The 6,000-nt window shown below is 43.6% G+C and overlaps 1 pseudogene; it reads right to left on the bottom strand.

Annotated features, from left to right (window-relative positions):
• Positions 1-2,407: 2,407 nt before the first annotated feature.
• LOC101332786 (guanylate kinase pseudogene) overlaps positions 2,408-6,000 on the bottom strand; it is a 29,238-nt pseudogene continuing 25,645 nt past the window's right edge.

Here is a 6,000-nt window from a genome sequence, read left to right as displayed (position 1 = left end):
AATCACCCCCAGCTACCTCACTAACACGTTTCAGGATATACTAGGTCCAGATTGTAGAACAGTATGTGAGTAGGAATAGTTTACATTCTAAAAAAGATACACACATGTGTGAATATGGGCTTAGACAAAGACTGGAAGCATACATGCCGAAATGGTAAAGGTTAGTATCTCTGGAGGTAGAATTACTTCTGTTTTTGTTGGTTTGCTTGTCTGTTGGGTCCTTTGTGCTTTTTTATGTTTTCCAAGTTTCCTGTATACATATTACTTCTGTAATTCTGAAATGTTTTAATTCTGAAAATTAAAAAAAAAAACAAACAAACTTTTATGTTAAAAATCAGTGGACCGGGGCTTCCCTGGTGGCGCAGTGGTTGAGAGTCCGCCTGCCGATGCAGGGGACATGGGTTCGTGCCCCAGTCCGGGAAGATCCCTCATGCCGCGGAGCGGCTGGGCTCGTGAGCCATGGCCGCTGGGCCTGCGCATCCAGAGCCTGTGCTCCGCAACGGGAGAGGCCACAACAGTGAGAGGTCCGCGTACCAAAAAAAAAAAAAAAATCAGTGGGCCGGGGACTTCTCTGGTGACGCAGTGGTTAAGACTCTGTGCTACCAATGCAGGGGGCCTGGGTTCGATCCCTGGTCTGGGAACTAGATCCCACACGCATGCTACAACTAAGGAGCTAGCATGCCGCAACTAAGGAGCCAGTGCAACCAAATAATTATAAATATGTTTTAAAAAATCAGTAGGCCCTCAGAATTTCATTCACTTTGCCCATCCTTATCAGTGGTAGTGCACGTTCCCTCTTAGATTCCCTCTTAGATCAGCCTACTAATTTTCATCTTATTAGACTAGGAGACCACAAATACAAAAACAAACTACTGTACACACAAAGTTTAGGGACCTTCTGATTCTCCCTTTCAGGAATCTTTTCTATACCTTTCTCTAACACTCATCCCTTTCTCCAAGTGCTCAGGACAGCCTCTGGGTCTCCCCTAATCCTCTCTACAGTGCCAGGTCTGTGGTCTTTAGTAACCATGTCTGTGCCCCCAAAACCTCCTCTCTCTGGCATCTTCTGTATTCTCCCATTCCCTACCCTCCATCCAAGTGCCTACTTTCCAAGTAGCTCTCAGTTAGATGTCGGAAACAGTCAATAAATATTAAGCTAATTCGCAAAATTTAAATAGCTAATAGCTTCATACTCACGGGTTTTAAAAGAGGTTGCCTAGTTAATGTTACCGAGTCTCTAACTGGGGATACTAAAGCTTTAGTCAAATGCAGATTTTCATGCTCCCATTAAATCCATGGGCAGGCAGGTCACAACCTCTCTTAGCTAAGCAAGGAAGTTTTCCTGTAGCCAGGCGCCATCCCCATTACTATCAGATAGAGCAGCAACTAATTCAGTCATGTTGATGGATGCCGAGATGGTGCCCAGACTCGTCCACAATCGGAGCTACAGAACTAGAGGGTGAGAAACTAATTTCCTCCTGGCCTGAAGTGCTCCAGGTCACCTCTGGTTACAGGGAAAATGCCATGAGTCACTGTGTCTCCTGAGCCAGTTCATCCAGAGTGTTGTGCACAGCTAAGCCACCAATAACAATAGGTGTACGCAGAATGCGTGTTGTTTCACCCCATTAGTTCCAAAGCTCTAACTCTAATTTCCCAGAAGAAAGGTTAGGGAAACTGCAAAATGTGGCAGTTACAAAAAGCACTTCAATCCAATACCCAACAGGGGAAAAAATGCCGAGAAACTTATGAACTTCAGTCACTGAACCAACCCAAAACAAGGTTGTACCTGCCCAAGAGTATCCCTTCCCTGGGGGAACTTTAAATGGTTGCCAGGGTTCTCTGTAGAGCTAGAGGTGAGGAATTTTTGTTGTTGTGTTTTTATGCCAAGGTTTCATTTATTAAACAAAGATGTATAAGTGCCTACTATGTGTCAGGTGTTGTGCCGGGCACCTTCGCTTCCAATCTGAATGTGGATCAGTCCCTGCTCTGAAGGAAGCTACCATCCAACTAGGGGGTGGCAGCAGGGATTGGCGCAAATGATGAAACAAACAGAAATAGAATAAATTAAGCCCTATAAGAGAGTATAGGAGAACAGAGATGAGAGCAGAGGTGAGACAGAGCTGGGAGTGGGGAGCCCGTGGATACGAGGCAAGCTGGGTTGGGGGCGGGGAGGGAGTCGAGGGGGGAAGGGGTGTGAGGAGAACAGGGTGAGGGGAGAAGGGTGGAGGGTTGGGGGGTGGTAAGGTCCTTCAACAACCGCAGCGGGGTAGCAAGGGGGATGGGCAGCACCCGCACCCCAGGGCGCTAGCCGAGGCGAGCAGAGCCACCCTGGCCCGCAGGGGTTGGATGCCAGGCCCCAGGCCCCGGAGGGGTAGGCGTTGGGGGGGGACAGAGCTGGCAGACCTCCTCAGGAGGGGCCAGTTCCTTGAACTTTCTTCATTTCTTCGGAGAGCGCCTCCTTCAGGGCCCAGTAGGCCTTGTCCAGGCTGTCGTTGCCCATGATCAGGTCAAACAGGCCGGGCTCCTTGCTGCTCTTCAGGTTTCAGGTCGGCCCGGGCGACGGCCAGGCTCTGCCCTGTGTCTGTGTTCCGCTGCTCCAGGCGGTCCAGCGAGGGCGACTGCAGGAAGATGCAGATGGGCCGCAGGTCAGTCTTCCCGATGTTGCGCACGCCCTGCAGGACTACGTCCAACAAGCAGATGCGGTTCACGGCTTGCACCGCCCTCACGGCCGCTTTGCTGGTCCCATACAGATTCCCTGAGACCCCGGTGTGCTCCATGAAATTCCAGCGAAAGACACAGTTCCAACCCTAGATTTTTATATCAGCTTATTTTTCTTTTGTTTCTTGTTTAACTCTTTTTCCAGTAGTTGTTTCATAATCTACTTCCAAAGAGATTCAGAGCAAGCAACCAATGCATCTGTTTAACTGATCCAGTTTAAATGATTATGAAAAAGTTGGAAACGAAAAGCTACATTTCAACTTTATTTCCTCAGTTAGCCTGATAATTGGGAGATAAGTATAGAATATGCCACATCCACTCCAAAGTATATTTACAGGAAAAATGCCAGAGGTCTGGCTCCCTATTCATTTTCTCTAAGAGTTTCCAGATGCCCTAGATGCACCTAAAATATACAATTTTATATGGCAAACTACTCATGTATTCCTTCTAAACTAATTTTTAAAATTATAAACATAAAATATATGCTTATGAGTTAAAATAAAAGTACAGAAGGGAATAACAGTTGCTCCCCAGAAGTAATTACCATCCAAAGCTTTGCAAATCTCTTTCCAATATACATATTAGAACAAGAAGATTGTATTGCAGATTATGGCCTCTCCAGAATTTCTATTGGGTTGGCCAAAAGGTTAGTTTGGTTTATTCAGTAAGATAGCTCTAGCAGCACTTAGCTGTCTTTAACTTCATTTGAAACAATTTTGTTAGATGTGAAAGCTGTCATATCAGCGAGCATTTAAAAAAAGACATCAAAATGGTTGGATTTTTGTGTAGCCATTTTCATATTGAAGATGGAAGGAAAAAGCAACATTTTCAGCATATTATGCTTTATTATTTCAAGAAAGGTAAAAACGCAACTGAAAGGTAAAAAAAGATTTGTGCAGTGTATGGAGAAGGTGCTGTGACTGATTGAACATGTCAAAAGTGGTTTGTGAAGTTTCATGATGGAGATCTCTTGCTGGACGATGCTCCACGGTGGGGTAGACCAGTTGAAGTTGATAGCGATCAAATCGAGACATTAATTGAGAACAGTCAACATTATACCATGCAGGAGATAGCCGACATACTCAAAACATCCAACTCAAGCACTGAAAATAATTTGCACCAGCTTGGTTATGTTCATCGCTTTGATGTTTGGGTTCCACATAAGTTAAGGGAAAAAAACCTTCTTGACTATATTTCCTCATGCAATTCTCTACTAAACGTAACAAAAACGTTCCGTTTTTCAAACAAATTGTGAATGGGGGTTGAAAAGTGGAAACTGTACAATAATGTGGAAGAGAAGAGATCATGGGGCAAGCGAAATGAACCACGACCAACCACACCAAAGGCCAGTCATCTTCCAAAGAATGTGGTGTTGTGTATATAGTGGGACTGGAAGGGAGTCTTCTATTCCAGCTCCTTTTGGAAAATGAAACGATTAATTCCAACAAGTACTGCTCCCAATTAGACCAACTGAAAGCAGCACTCAACGAAAAGCTTCCAGAATTAGTCAAAGAAAATGCATAATTTTCCATCAGGATAATGCAAGACCACATGTTTCTTTGACGACTAGGCAAAACTGTTAACAGCTTGGCTGGGAAGTTCTGATTCATCCGCCATATTCACCAGACATTGCACCTTTGGATTCCCATTTATTTTGGCGTTTACAAAATTCCCTTAATGGAAAAAATTTCAATTCCCTGGAAGACTGTAAAAGTCACCTGGAACAGTTCTTTGCTCAAAAAGATTAAAAGTTTTGGGAAGATGGAATTATGAAATTGCCTGAAAAATGGCAGAAGGTAGGGGAACAAAAGGTGAATACATTGTTCAATAAACTTGGTGAAAATGAAAAATGTGTCTTCCATTTTTACTTAAAAAGCAAAGGCACTTTCTGGCCAACACAGTATATTGGAGAGGATGTGTCTGTGTGTGTTTGAGGGGAGGGGGCCGCAATCTGGTTAAATGGAAAGGCTAGGAGAGAAGCTTCATTTGCATAGTAAGCAGTTAGTGTTTAGGCTGACGTTGATTTGGCCTGGTTTGGGGGGGTGGCGGTGGGAACTGGAGGAGATTATGAGAGAACCTCATCTGAACCTACTCAGAGCCAGCCATAGCAAGCACTGCCACATATATATTTCCACAACTTGCTTTTTTTATTTAAAAATAGGTCGTGAGGGACTTCCCTGGTGGTCTAGTGGTAAAGAATCTGCCTTCCAATGCAGGGGACGCGGGTTCGATCCCTGGTCAGGGAACTGAGATCCCACATGCCGCGGGGCAACTAAGCCTGCGCACCTCAACAAGAGAGCCCGTGTGCCGCAAACCACAGAGCCCATGAGCTCTGAAGCCCGCGCACCACAACCAGAGAGAAGCCCATGCTCCTCAATGAAAGATCCGGCGTGCCGCAACGGAAGATCCCACGTACCGCAACTGAGACCCTATGCAGCCAAAAATTAAAATAAATAAATAATAAATCTTTAAAAACTAAAAATAGGTCATGAATATTTCATCATCTCATCAACACATATAGATCTACCACCTTATTTTATAATAATTACATAGGACTCTGTTGTGTTTAACTAGACTACTGATAAACATTTAGATCTTTTCCAATTTTCACTAAGCATTCTTGTGTATGTGTGTGTGTGTGTGTGTGCATGATCTGTATGTATATAATCTGCTCATAACATGAGAATTTCTACAGAATAGATTCAAAGAAGGGAAATTTCTAGGATGAAGGATATGTGCACTTTCAATTTTGACGGAAAACTGCCATTGTTTAATATACAATTAATATACTGTTCAGTGTACAGTTGTTACATGACCCTACTTCCATTGTGCTGGCAGAATACTGTCTTATATGATTAACAATGATCATGTAATTTAGTGTCCAAGCCAGAACACTTTCGAAAGAGAAAGGGGATGCTATTAATAATTATATTGGCCCCACGGGCATAAACCAGGACTATCCTGGGCAACCTGGGACATTTAGTCACCCTAATAATTATTAACCTAAACATTATTAATGAGAATAATTGCTGAAAACTTAAGACAGTTTCACAGACAGCTTAAGAAGTTTCCATTGTCCTCCTTTTATCCCTCCGAAACTTACTTTATTACTCCCACAGTTTTACACTGAGAGAGTGTAGAAAACTTCCAGCAGCCTGCTTGTCAGATCTTGTCTTAATGACAGCAAACCAAAGATTTAGGGGAAAGGAAGAAGAATTAGCTTCGAAATATTTTGCACTATTAAACTTTTCATTTGAAAAATGAAGATTCCCAAACCAGGAA

This window comes from Tursiops truncatus, chromosome 1, assembly GCF_011762595.2.
Source record: "Tursiops truncatus isolate mTurTru1 chromosome 1, mTurTru1.mat.Y, whole genome shotgun sequence".
Taxonomy (NCBI): Eukaryota; Metazoa; Chordata; class Mammalia; order Artiodactyla; family Delphinidae; genus Tursiops; species Tursiops truncatus.
This window is presented reverse-complemented; position numbering and strand designations above follow the sequence as displayed.